The 15022-nt window shown below is 40.2% G+C and overlaps 1 long non-coding RNA gene across 1 annotated transcript; it reads right to left on the bottom strand.

The window, feature by feature from the left end:
• Positions 1–2776: 2776 nt before the first annotated feature.
• On the bottom strand, positions 2777–5026 carry LOC310867943. The gene is made up of 4 exons (XR_014570042.1): positions 4993–5026; positions 4714–4742; positions 4250–4353; positions 2777–3797 (listed from the first exon to the last, which is right to left on the bottom strand). It is a non-coding gene; the product is annotated as an uncharacterized lncRNA (long non-coding RNA).
• Between the last annotated feature and the right edge of the window lie 9996 nt (positions 5027–15022).

Here is a 15022-nt window from a genome sequence, read left to right on the forward strand (position 1 = left end):
TAAATCATTACTGACACTCACTGAGAAATATCAACTGCCAGTTTTCCAAACAGCCTCTATGAGGAGTGACTATACCATCCAATGCACTACTACACTCTTTAATCTGATCTCAGGTCAGAATGGGTTAATCAGATCAGTGTGTGTCCAGTGGATAGACTTTGAAGGTGACAACGTACAGTCGTAAACTGACAATCTACAAGCTCACAGCCCAGGGACGCAGAGGAACCGTTACTGGTTGACAACAAGCGGTATATTGCCTGGAGCAGAAAACACAAAATCTTCCCTACTTAAGCAGACATTCTGTTTTAGATCACTGGTGTTGTCAACTGGTGTCTCCCACGCAGGAGACCTGGGTTCAAATCCCAGGAAGGACACACATATATAGTATAACCACATGAGCCCTAGTGTCCCTATTCCCTATAAGTATAGTATGCTATGTATTTCTTCAAGGTTTTCAAGGGGAAAATACCATGTCGTTGTCGCGACATAAATTGCAACGATTTCTCAATTAACCCATTCTGAACGGGAACCCATTTTGGTGTTAGCATCGTGTTATGCTTTAGCTATTGAAAAATAGCATCCAACCTTGTTATAATATGGTGAGTACCATAGCTATCACCCGTGATAATTCCAATCGATTAGGGATTTAATAGCGGATAGTTTGCCTGGTCTACTATACTTCTCTTCAACTTATTTTTCCCTTTGCTCTTGTTCCGTAAGCCTTTGTGGTATAGTGCCTAAACCCTATTCATATTCAATAATGTTCAACCATACAATGTCTAATTCAACTGACTGCTAGTAGTAGTAGTAAGATTGGATAAACCATTTGCATATGTATTGTAATGTCCTGTATATGGAGACAGTATAAGAAGACCACCGATGCTTTGATCTGCAAGTAACTCCACCCAATGTATTCACCTCTGCTCTGTAACAACTATTGTCAGTAGCGTGCACAGACATTTAGAGGGGCAGGTGCTCAAGTGAAAAAAGGGCACCTTGTGCAGCGTGTGGAACCGGCCGGTTGCCTTAACCCATTTTGATTCTAAAAATGTCTTCTACATCCTGACAGTTTTCTGAAAAAGCTATGTTTCTATGTCAGTCGTTCTTCGATTTTTCAAAAATAGCAGACCTACAAGCTCGTGGCGCGCTATGAGCTATTTTTCAACAGCTAAGGTATAATATAATGCTTAGTTAAAACACCAAAAGGTGTTCCCGCCCAGAATGGGTTAATGGTGTGAGATTTATAGATTTTGGGGCATAACTAATATATTAGAAGCTTTTTTTGTATAAATAATTGATCAATGTCACCATGGTCCACATACTGTACTCTGTACAAAAAAGGATTGTTTTGTTTTGATTTCCAAAAGGGCACATTGCTGTCCAGAGGGAAAAGGGCAGGTGGTGCTCTATAGCACCCCTATAGTGTCTATCTGTGCACGCCACTGGACTATTGTCATTGTATCTGTGAAGACAGTTCAGTCAAAGGCTCAAAGCTGGCATTGTGCTGCGGTCAGTGACTGGTCAGTATACAGGGCAGTGCTGCGGTCAGTGACTGGTCAGTACAGGACTTGAGGCCCATGAGCTCCTGAGCTCATGGGCCGCCATAGGGCCGGCTCCTTCTCTGGACATTAAAGGTCACAACTCGCGAGAGCTTCATCTGCCTGCATTTCTACATTTTCTGACGCCCGTTTGTATTTTAAGAACTCCACTTCTATGCATGTTTATTTTACCAGCTGCGGCGGTCAATATATATATATTTTTAATTTGATTATGAAAATTATAATGACAACAATGTGATCATTGGTCTTGCACCTGAAGTTCAAAAAGGAGTAGGAAGAAGTAAAAACTTATTTACTCCTACCCCCATCTTAAACATTCACCAATAAGTAATTACAATAAACATATAATCCAAGTGTTACTGCATCCATACATACATACATACATGCACACGTACATGCATATATATAAGAACAATAATTAAGTATAATCAAGTATAGCCCGAGACAATCAATGTGCCTCATCCTCCACTCTGTAATAGTTAAGTATGTCATTTTTTATACATCCTCTTAAATTAAATAATCTTAAATATAATCTTAAATATAATATATTATCTTAACCCTTTTACTGCTGCCATTTATTGAGAAATTAGGACCTAATTCATGCCAGCATTTTTTTAATTTGAGCTCTTATTTTGAAAAGCCACATTTTGCCTCAACCGGAAGTGAGCTTATCCCTGCCAGCTTTACGTTGCCAAGACAACCTTTGTTTACATGATCGAAAAATGCCGGTACATTTTTGCACTCCACAACGTCGGCTCGTGCCGTCAAAGAAACGCTGTTTTGACCAAAAATGCCATCTGGGACAAGGAATAGGAGATACAGGCGATTGAAAGAAACGGATAGAATGGATTCTTATGGCGACGGTGAATTAATATGAACGATCCAGTGCAGTGCTAACAACAGTGCTAGCTAACCGGCTAACGTGAGTAGCATTATGGCTTGATCAATCATATGCACTAATAAAGGGCAATTGCCGAAGGGCTTCGGCAATGGCAGCAAGCGTTAATATCAAATTAATGCTTCAATTGCCGAAGGGCTTCGGCAATGGCAGGAAGACGGTTAAATATAATCTTAAATATGTCCGGGCGGAAACGAACGACTCGGAACACAATAGTTCCGCTTTAGAGAATTGATTGATTAATTGATTGAAATATTTATTAACAGTTTGCAGAATTACAGTACATTTCAAGCACAAACTCAATACAAAGACTGTTAACTGTGAGTGGACGACCCAGTTAAGCATTACACTTGTTTACAACAGGGTCCATCTTGTTCAATTCATCAAAACATTTAGAGACATACAAATAGACACTTCTATATAGTTAAAGAACAGAACAGGGATTCATCATAAAGGAGAAAAAGGGAAAAGATACATATACAGTGAGGGGAAAAGGGGGGGGGGGGGGTGGGGGGGCGGATTCAGATTTTACAGGGGCCAGTTTCGAATTGCAGCCGTCCGTAGGTGCCCTTTGAGAGCGGTTTTGAAGGAGTCAAGGGATTTACATGTCTTAATGACTGTTGGCAGGGCGTTCCACATTTTGGTGGCATAGGAGCGAAAATAATTTAGTCCCTTGTTTGTGTCGAATCTGGGTTGTACATGGTTTGTTGTTGCACTCCATCTGGTGTTGTGGGTGTGGACTTCGTTTACATTAAGGAAGTATCTAGACAAGACATAATCGTGGTTCCTACCTAAACTACTGCACTGAAACTGACACAGAGGCAGTTACAGTATAGCGGACCACCACAGATGACAATAATGCAGCCTGTTAATTAATTTATTTAATCAATTTGGGCTTTTTTTTTTTACTTATTAGGTAGAACTCTTGTTGTGTTTTAAATCTCTTCACTTCTCACATCCCCCGCTGTCGACGCGGTGTCAAAAGCGGTTGCCAGGCCCCTGTAGATGCCAAATCAGTCGATCCGCTGCTCTCAACTCTCTCTCCGCTTCTATTATATCCATGCAACTTCCACACGTATATTTTGTGTAACATATTGGTTCTATTGGTCTGTAGAATGCACCATTGTTAAACTCATACACGTCTTGGCCATATTTTGTTGTTTCTATAAAATCGTGAAACGAGGAGCATCGAGGAAGAGGAATAGAACACCTGTAGCATGTCAGGTCATCTGTGTCTTCTGCTGGTCTCTCCTCCGGTTCCGGTTCCGAATTCGAATTCGAATTCCCCATGTTTGCAGAATTCTTCAGCAGCTACGGTGAGAGTGATTCTCAAGTGCGACCTAAAAGATGGATTCAACCAACATGTCAGGAACTCTTGCTGCTGTTTAATTGTTGGTTCAAATAAATAAACAAACTAATAATTTCAATCAACAAGATTACATATATATTATATATTTTTTAACATCATTAGTTAAATAATCACATTCATTTCAGTTGTATGAACTGTGAGATTATCAGTGACACCATTTAAACCTTTGTCAACATTTGTGTCTTCTATGAACAGACTGTTTCTAGTGAAAACTAATTCAGTAGCAGTAACAATAGCGTTTTCTCTCAGTTATTATGATTTAAAATCCCCCTATGGGTATTACAATGCAAATAAAAAGTACATGAACCCGTGGATTTGTGCCCTCTACCGATATTGACGGCAGACTTCAGTGCTCTATATGGCTTTTCAAAATAAATCAAATTAACTATTTCAGTTTCTATAGCAAATTGACCTGTCACTGACCATAACAGGGGGGTGTAGATATAGACAGTGCAGTTGGGGGTGGGGTTGGGTGAGCTCTCCTTCTAGGAGTGTTGGACAGAGGACTGCTGCTTCAGATCGGCCAGCTGGGAAAGTACGTGTTCACAGAAAATCACACATTGAAAACACATTGAAAAGCAGTACAGAAAGTACTAGCTAGTATTTAAAATGTAAAGATCTCAATAATGCATGTCTACACACAGTAAGGTAAGGTGTTTTTTTTTTAATTGTTTATTGAGTTTCTATAGGTTAAAGTATGGAGGAATAGCACTTATTTTAAACAAAGAAAATCACTACCCTATACATTTAATGTGACTTTAATGTGACACCTATTGTCAAAACATGAATTGGCCTTTACTTGTTACATAACTGTCAGACAATGATATTAATATTTGTCAATAGTCATACATTTATGGTGAAATGATTAAGACATATCATAGGCCTACCGTATATAGTCAGTATTTGCTTCAGTTTGCTGAAAAAAAAGAAAAGACAATATTTTATCAAAGTGAATGAAAAACTATGCTATATGTTCAATCTGTCATAAAAGTTATGTCTGAAAATATTTATTTTCTGAAAAATAAATCTTTAGAAAATCTTCTGAAATAATAAAATAATATAGTGAACATTAAAAAAAATATATATATATATTCACAATCCATTAAAGATTGAAATCCATAGATCTATATAGGCAATCTATGGATTCTAAGTATTCCTTGACTTACCGTGTCGTGTCGGTGTGGTGTCACAAGAAGAGACGTGAGGATACTAAGGATAGGAGGCTCGCTCATTCTTATATACCCTGCAAACCACTCCTACCTCTGACCAAACAGAGTCCACCCCATGTGAAACAGCTGTGAAACACACACACACACTGTGTGTGTGTGTGTGTGTGTGTGTGTGTGTGTGTGTGTGTGTGTGTGTGTGTGTGTGTGCGCGTGCGTGCGTGCGTGCGTGCGTGCGTGCGTGCGTGCGTGCACGCGCGCCTTCAGTTCTAGTTGATAGTTGTCAAATTCCAAACTGGGAGATACTGCCTTCAGGGATACATGCTCCACGTCTAAGGAATATCTGTCAACACAAGTTGAAGCTGGATGTCCTTATTGTTTCATATGATATTTTTTAAAGATTTTTAACTGACCTCACACTAGAAGAAGGCGTACACTAGTATGCACCTGCTTTTTGTAATAATGTGTTTTTGAGATCCTGATTCTGTTTTCTGGTGTGTGTTTTTGTATCATAATCCTTTTGTGTGTTAGTGTTTGCCATGTATGTAAAATCATTGCTGTAATTGTTCTTTGTATACAGAGAAAAAAGAGACCTTGGTCTCAATTGGATTCCCCTGAAATAAAGGTTTGAATCAAATGCCTTTTTAATAGCCATGCCACAATTACATGAATAAACACACTGTTGCGATGTATTCCTGTCTCATCGGCAACTAAAAAAGCGTAAATATTGTATTAAGCATATGCTGAATAATGTCTACCTACAGTATACAGCCATGATAGAGTGGTACGACACGTGGCTAGTACTGTTATGTTACTGATTACAGTCACAGTCTGCTTAACCTGACTGGTACTGTGCTGTATTATATCCAGTGGTGGAAAGTAACTAAGTACTTTTACTATAACTAATAACTTTTAATATAAATAGGATATCATTAATGCGGTTGGACAGCGGGCGGATAATGAATTTGCGGTTGCGGGTGACAAAAAACTCCATCCGCAGGTCTCTACGATCTACGCATTGCGAGCTTGTCGATCGGCTATTTTCAATAGGTTTTCTACACATTTTGAACTTGTGAAATGGGACATTCTGCAATATGAGTATACTTTTACTTTTAGTAGACCTACTTTAAATACATTTTGATGCAGATACTTTTGTACTTTTACTAAAGTGCATTTTCAATTACATACTAAATTGCAGTAGGCCTATTGGTACTTTTACTTAAGTAAAACAACTCTTTCCACTGATTAATTAATTATCTCCTGACTCATCATGCTCTGTCCTACTAACAGTGCTGATAACTGCTTTTTGAATGACCTTTATCTTCTTTTCTGAGTGAATGTCCTTTGTGCCACTGTGGGTAGGCCTATTCAGATTGACAAGAAGGCACGTTGGTCTACTGGCTGGTACTGGCTTCACTATCTCCTGATCCATAATGCTCTGTCCTACTAACTGAGCGTGCAGATAACTATTAACTAACTACTGATGAGATTAGCTATCAAAGAACAGTGGACGAGTTTGCCGGTTGGTGCAGGAGTAACTTCCTCCAGCTGAATATCAAAAAAACTAAGGAGGTCATATTTGACCTCATGCACACTAGGAAATAGTCATTGGTGGGGATGGGGTAGTGATTGTGGAGCAATACAAGTACTAGGGTACAACGATTGATTCCAAGCTGACATGGAATTCCAACACTCATTCCATCTACAGTATAAGAAAGGTCAGCCGAGGCTGCATTTTATGCGCAGACTGAGACAGTATAACGTCGAAAAAAATATTATGGCACTTTTTTATCGATCCTTTGTGGAGACTGGAGAGTGCACTGACATTGTGTTTTGTTTTCTGGTATGGCTCATTATCATTGGTTAATAAGAACAAACTCCATAAAATCATCAGCGTGTCCAGCAGGTATATGGTACCTTCCCTGCAGGCTAGGGCCTCAAGATCGTTTGTTCCCATAAGTATAGGACTGATGAACAAGCAGGCCCCGTCTCAGTTCGATGCATAAAGTGTGATGTGATGCCTCTTGGAACTATGACTGGTGGCCTTCTGTTGGCATTGTTTCTTTATTGTCTATGTACTGTGTGATCTGTTTGTTTGCATATGTTTTATGTATATCCTGATGACTGATGACTGACACAAAACAAATTTCCGAAAGGACAAATAAAGTATCTATCTATCTATCAACTCTGCTCTGAAGACAGCCACTGTTGCCTTATACAAGCGAGCTTATGAAGCTATGGTGGAAAAACCAAAACCATATGATGAAGGGCAGGGATGGTTGATAACCAAATAGTTTTTTAATCCAGTGTGTCCTGTGGTGCAGTCCTATACCAACCTCACTGCTTGATCTCCTTGACACTGGAAAGCATGCGGACAAGAAGCCAACGAGATAGAGGAATTGATTGAATCGGTACTGATTTGCACACCAGCATGCCACGGGCACATATGGTCACTTTAAAAATAGTTTCACTCAAAACATAGGTCTATACACCTTATTTGTTCATTTAAGTGCAGTATTGGCTGAGATATATAGTGAAAATCGATTATTTTGATAATGGAGGTACACATTTGCATACAAATTGTAGATTTGTGGACACTTTTCCAACTTTTTAACATTGCTTATTCAAGTAAGAAATGTTCCATAATGTGGAGTCAGTTCAAACTCAGTCATTCATTAATTTATTCCAAATGTATAGCTGATACTGACTGAATATACACTTTTCACCGATTTGAGGTATAGTTCAGAGTTTTGGCTTCAAAATGAAGCTTAGGGATATGGGAGGTTTTCTATATACAAGTGAGGCAGTGATTTTCACCATAATGTGTTGGAAAATAACCATCTTTGTTATTATTAGTCAAGCGGACAGCATCTTTTTTTGTTTTTCTGGGGATAATGTAGGTCATATTTAAAAATATAATGGTAGCAACCCCCCAAATCCTATTATTATACTTACCCCTATGTGTTAGGATACTCCATGACAAATTTCAGACTATTTATGTAATTTTAGTGAATTAATATTCGCCTTTACACAATTTCGCCAGAGCCATATACCAAAAAGGGGGTTTTGAGGTAGGTGGGACATTTTGACAACTTTTTATCATAGCTCATCATTTTCAGCACATTTTTTTCCAATAATAAAACACTGATTATAAGTATATTTCCGGGGGGTGCATGATACCCCCCTCTTCCCACTGTACTAAACAGCTTTCTTTTTGTCTCCACCAGGCCGAGGCATGTTTTGCACTCCGTCCGTCCGTCCGTGTGTCCGTCCGTCCGTGTGTGTGTCCGTGAGCAGCTAATCTCCAGCACCGTTAACCCGGTCGATGCCAAATTCTGCACACACACTGTGCCCCCCCCCCCCTCAGGCAGGATAATAATAATTAAAAAAATATTGTATTTATATGCTCAAAACAGATTTCTGTTACTATGCCTAATAAATATACTGCATGCATCCCAGTACTGGCGCCTAATCCTGGTTAATTGCCTGTCTGTTTGTTCCAGGGGTCATCAACATGTCCGTACATTGATGGACACACGTGTCCGCGGCAAGACTTGTCCATGTCTGACATTTTAGTGCAGGAACAAAAGCCCCAAAAGTTGACTATACCCCTCCCCGAGGTATAACAAAACGGGACATAGTTTTTTTCATATCTTTAGGATGTCCCATTCATGAAATGGATTGTCCCGAGTTTTACTTTTACTGCAAAAGGGTTGAAATTGATCCATGAAGTTACTCAGCACATACAGTAGGCAATAAAAAACGTCTATCTGAAAGAGATCGTTCCAAGAGAATTCTCTGTAATATTTTACCTGCTGTTTGTTTTTACATCATACTTGCACAAATTGTCTACAGGTAGTGGAGTGCAGTACTTTGATCCGACGGAGCATTGGTCCGAACGACAACCTTTCTCAAACCCTCACCCTAACCCTAACCTCCCCCGGGGCAGACACCTAAACCTAACCGCAACCCTCTCCCGACCCCCAGCGCAGTGTCGGGCCTATGCCCCGTCGGACAACAGTATGCCTCCCCAGGTAGTGTGCCTACATCCCAGAACAATCAGAATGCCAATATTTGGTTATATTGTGAAGCAGCAGCCTTTTATATAAGGACTTAAATAGGCGGAAATAGCAAAAAGTTAACTTTTCTGAGCAACATTCACTTGGAATTTTGGTCCTACTATTTATCAAAAAAATGTGACATTGTTCTTTCATATCTTTAAGATGTCCTCTTCATGAAATGGATGGTCAGACGTTTTACTTTTACTGCAAAAGTCATTAAATCCATCCATGAAGTGATCCCCACTGCAAAAAACACCTACCCTGAAGGTGGGTCAATTCCAATGACACAGGCCAAGTTATTGTGAAACATACTAGTTGGGTATTTCTGAATTGAAATGGCACAAGGGACCCACACAAAAAGACCACCCCAAAACGGTGCGCTTTTATGGGGTTTGGGCACCTTCCCCCTCAGTGCTCTCTGCCCCTAAAGCAACCAGGATGCCAATATTTGGTTCTATTGTGAACTAGAACTGCACTCTGTCGAGTGCATATTGCTTGTTGCACACTAGTAGGCCATAAATGGCCAACTAGTGCGCTGTGGAATATAAACTGTGGAATCTCAGTATCTCTGTGAAGGAACGTTTGAAATGTCTAATTATTAGGTGTAACTATTTGCTACCTACCTACTTAAATGCATGTAAACACCTAGTATTATTAAGTATGGTTCAAGTTTCTATCTATATAAGAAATACACTTTTATCAATTTAGAAATATTCTGGATCCCTTTCTAGTTTTTCAAAGAAAAATAAATCATTGATATGTGATGAAAAAAAAGGTATATAAACTGAATTAAAATATGTTATACAGTATAATTATTTTATTATTTATTGTAAATTGTCAATTGTTTTAAATGTATTTCATCTTGGACTATAGTGATATTAATACTAAATCATGATCAGAGTAATATGTGTCTCTAACTTCAATTTTTGTTAAAATATACATGATCTAAAATACTTCCGTAATCTGTAGTTGGATTTGTCAGTGGTTCTTTAGGTCAGTTCTTTAGGTCAGTGGTCCCGTCTGAAAGTATATATCTTCACTTTCTAGAATAAAACTTTGACTTAGTTTTTGCACACTACTTTTTGATAATGTTGAATGAAATTAACGTAAAGCTTTATGGTTAACTTTTTGACACTACCGTTACTTTTATACACTCCAGAAAAATAATGTTGTATTACTTACGTCATCATTGAGAGCAGTTATACATATACTATATATATGTAGTTGTAAGTTGATTAGCGGTATACTGTGGTTACTTTGCGCCAAAAACCGTCCCAGCCAACCCGCCACTTGATGCGTATGCAAATAAAACAGCGAATTTGTGCCTGGTTTGCTGGGACCAGATTACATAAATGACCATATTTCTTACGGCACAATATGCTATTTTATTTGACTGATTATATATATAGTATATGTATGACTAGCTCTAAATGATGACGTAAGAAATATGGTCATTTATGTAATCTGGTCCCAGCAAACCAGGCACAAATTTGCTGTTTTATTTGCATACGCATCAAGTGGCGGGTTGGCTGGGACGGTGCATACGGACCGGGCGAAATTATTACTTGCACATTTTCTTAGTTCTATATGGAGCTGACCTGTTCTGACATTCTATATGTTGATCTGACCTCATCAGACCCAGTACACTCAAGACATGCTCCATATATGGTCAGTACATAATTAATTCCATAATTATGTTGATCTTACCCCCCATGCCAAAGTGCCAGCACTCACCCAGCAGTCACCCAGGTGGATGTGTGCACACCACCTCGCCCTTTATGACGCAGTCGCTTCTCACCCTCAGGCGTCTTACTGGTTATAGGTGGAAATAGCTATAGTCTCATGTAATACTGCTCCTACTCTTCTACCAGGGGTACCTCAAAAGCCATGAAATGTATCCATGAGATTTGCTAATACAAATGCAGAAAATTCAAGTTAATCCTGCTCCATTGTCCACCTACTTTTTGGATTTACATATTTGCACATATTGTCTACAGGTATACGGACCCCAATATATGTAAAAATAGGCTCCAAGGCCCCTTTACAGTTTTCTTTTCAAGACTTCTAAATGTTCTAATCCTGATCTGTTACTGTAAAATGCCTATACAAACTGGAAACAGGAAATATATTTTGATGCCATGTTTTTAGTTTACCCACATGCATGTAGAATCTTTTAAATTTATATATTTTTTGTCCCACGATTTTGTAACGCATTTTTCACCCCTGTGTCAATCATCCTGTGATGTGATCCTGGGCTCTACACACCCTCCGCCAACCTAGGGAGAGCAACAGACTTAACTCATGCTTCCTTCATGCTTGAGTGTCCAAGTTGCTCCTTTACACCTGACAGGGGGGAGTTTCCCTGGTTGGACGTAGCGCGTGGAAGGAGCACGTTATTCCAACCAGTTCCTTTCCCCTCCATCAGGCGTCCCGGCTGGCCAGGGGGAGGCAGTTTAGAGACCAGGATTACTGCATGTTTTTGTGAGGGTACCTACCCTAGGGGACACGGGGAGAACATGCAAACTCCACACAGAAAGGCCCTTTCGCCAACCCCGCCTTCGGGTATGGGCACTGATGACGCGGAGGAGGAAACACGCCGCCAACACCAACAGCGCCCCGAGCGGGAATCGAACCCAGGACCTTCTAGCTGTGAGGCGACAGCACTACCAACTGTGCCACCGTGCCCCTAGCATGTAGAATCTAAGGATGTTTCTCAGGTAGACCTATGCCTCAAAACAGCTGGAATGACAAAAATATTGTTCTATAACTCTTATATGGTAGTACTCATCATCAGCAGCTTATTCTCAATGTCATCTGGAGCATTGTATGGGGAACTGACTGACTGGAGCATTGTATGGGGAACTGACTGACTGGAGCATTGTATGGGGAACTGACTGACTGGAGCATTGTATGGGGAACTGACTGATTGATGATTATTCATTAAGAATGGCACAAAGCTGTGAATTATACAGCATTAAACCATACTGCATTTAGGCTATATGGACCTATAGCTATAGAATACAATATCAACTAGAACTGCACTCTGTCAAGTGCATACTTGCTTGTTGCAAGCAAGCAGAGCGCGCAAGTACTTTCGACCGCTACAAACTGTCAAATCTCAGTAATGACTACTTGTGCCTGATACGGCAGTGGTGCCAGATTACATACATGTATACATAGGAGCATTACCTTTAATCCTCCCAACACTAAAATATATCATCATTACGTCACCACCGAAAACCAATTACACTCTGGCCTGGTCCTTTAATCCACATCTTTTTTACGTCATCATTGAGATACTATGTATTATGTATAGTAATTTGTAAATTGATTAGCGGTATACTGTGGTTACTTTGCGCCGTACGCACCGTCCCAGCCAACCCGCCACTTTTGATGCGTATGCACCGTCCCAGCAAATTGTGCCTGATACGGCAGTGGTGCCAGATTACATACATGTATACACAGGCAGGGCTCGACAGTGCGACTAGGTAGTCGCATATGCTACTAAAAATAGCACCGTGCGAGTTGTAGAATTAAATTTGTAGCACTGGTGACTACAGAATTTGACCGTTCAATCGTGATAAAGACAATTAAGGCTCTGATCCCGCAATACACATTCTATTAGTTTCAGTTCTATACCTACATTTATATATGTAGTACGGCGGTGTCGTTCGCCAAAAAGAGCAGATCTACAAGCCTACAACGTGTCGAGGCTCGATGCATTTTAGCTTGAAGATCTGTTCCCCTTGCTTCCACCGCACCGCCCTCGGCCCTCCCCCTTTTAGCACTCTGTGCTCATGTGCTGTGTGTCTGTTGTTCCCTCGCAGGCAGCACACAGAGCGTCAGAGTGAACGCAGCATGATAGCGTCCCCGGCACGTTGAATACTAAACTTATTTGTAAAGTTCGAACGCCAACTTTTAACCAAACGCGGGAGAAACACTGTGCACAGCTGCACGCACAAATAAAGAGTGCACGCGCGCACGCACATGACGGATTATTATCGATCAAAACAATCCTTAGCGTCGCTTACAAAAGCATGTGTTGCACAGCATGAATGATATTAGTAATCACCGACCTGGCTGGATAAATATCAGTGGTCCATCCATTGTGTGACCTGATTAACGAGCAACGGTAGGCAGCCGAGTAAGTTACCAGTTTAGTAAATTAATAGTCTACTGTAGCTGTGTGTCAGATGTTCTGTCTGAAGCAGTCAAAGCCAAGGAGAATATTACAATTTAATTCACAATCGAGCATCTTGCCCTGCATCGAATATCACATGATAGAACAGCAGGATAAAAACGGATAGTCTGTCTATCCATCCATGCATCCATGAGCAACATAGATAGATAGCTATATAGATAATTTAATTTAATTGAATTAATCCATCTATCTGCATAAAAAAACAAATAGTCTATCAGCATAAAAACTAATTGGTTAAATAGATTATATAAAAATAAACATAAAAATGATATCCTGATGAATATCAATATTTTGATAATTGCTGAAAAGATATTGATCCTGATAATATTTTGACATATTGCCCGTCCCTACCTCATATCACTATATTAAAGAAAAATCACACCTGGGTAGTCTTATCATCATACATCATCATGAATAATCTCGTACATCAGAATACCTAGCTGTGATTGGTGTAATAGCTGATTTGCTCGTTTGCATATGACGTACAATCGTACATATGACATTTTCCTTTCAATGTCAATGGCTTTTGATGTTTAATTTACGTCATATTTAGTGGAATTTTGACCAAATTTCTCCGTTCATTGCCAATGGCAAATATTGAGATGTGTGCCCCAGCCTGTGTCCTCCGTGAGGAGGAAGCCCAACAACCCTCGGTGAGGACTTTAGGAGGGCCATGCAAGCAGCAAGCAGAGCCGCAGCAGCATTTCCCTGCGGAACCATTGCCCACCACTCCTGAATGAACTGTCTTGTGCTGGGACTCTGGTGCAACGCACAGGTCCTGGGCCTGGTGAGAGCAGAAGTGGACCTGGTGAGACGTAGGAGGGGCCCGGGCAGGAGACAACCCACAGAGCCTAGTCCTTCCATGCACCAGAAGTGTACTTCCCAGCCCTGGCAGAGTAGTTCTGGAGTAGTTCCAATGGATTGAGTTTTTTTTAGTTGCCGATGAGACAGGAATACATCGCAACAGTGTGTTTATTCATGTAATTGTGGCATGGCTATTCAAAAGGCATTTGATTGAAACCTTTATTTCAGGGGAATCCAATTGAGACCAAGGTCTCTTTTTCAAAAGGGTTAGGGGTTAACCCCTAACCCTGTATACAAAGAACAATTACAGCAATGATTTTACATACATGGCAAACACTAACACACAAAAGGATTATGATACAAAAACACACACCAGAAAACAGAATCAGAATCTCAAAAACACATTATTACAAAAAGCAGGTGCATACTAGTGTACGCCTTCTTCTAGTGTGAGGTCAGTTAAAAATCTTTAAAAAATATCATATGAAACAATAAGGACATCCAGCTTCAACTTGTTTTGACAGATATTCCTTAGACGTGGAGCATGTATCCCTGAAGGCAGTATCTCCCAGTTTGGAATTTGACAACTATCAACTAGAACTGAAGGCGCGCACGCACGCACACACGCACGCACGCACGCACACGCACATGCACGCGCACGCACACACACACACACACACACACACACACACACACACACACACACACACACACACACATTCTCTATTCTTATTAACCAATGATAATGAGCCATACCAGGAAACAAAACACAATGTCAGTGCACTCTCCACAAAGGATCGATGAAAAAGTGCCATAATATTTTTTCGACGTTATACTGTCTCAGTCTGCGCATAAAATGCAGCCTCTGCTGACCTTTCTTATACTGGTCCTATACGGTATGCATGTACTAAGACTTTCTCATCAACAATACTTGTTCACCTTAACAGACGCCACTACTCTTGAA

Source organism: Protomyctophum parallelum, assembly GCF_964188405.1.
Source record: "Protomyctophum parallelum genome assembly, chromosome: 12".
Classification (NCBI taxonomy): Eukaryota; Metazoa; Chordata; class Actinopteri; order Myctophiformes; family Myctophidae; genus Protomyctophum; species Protomyctophum parallelum.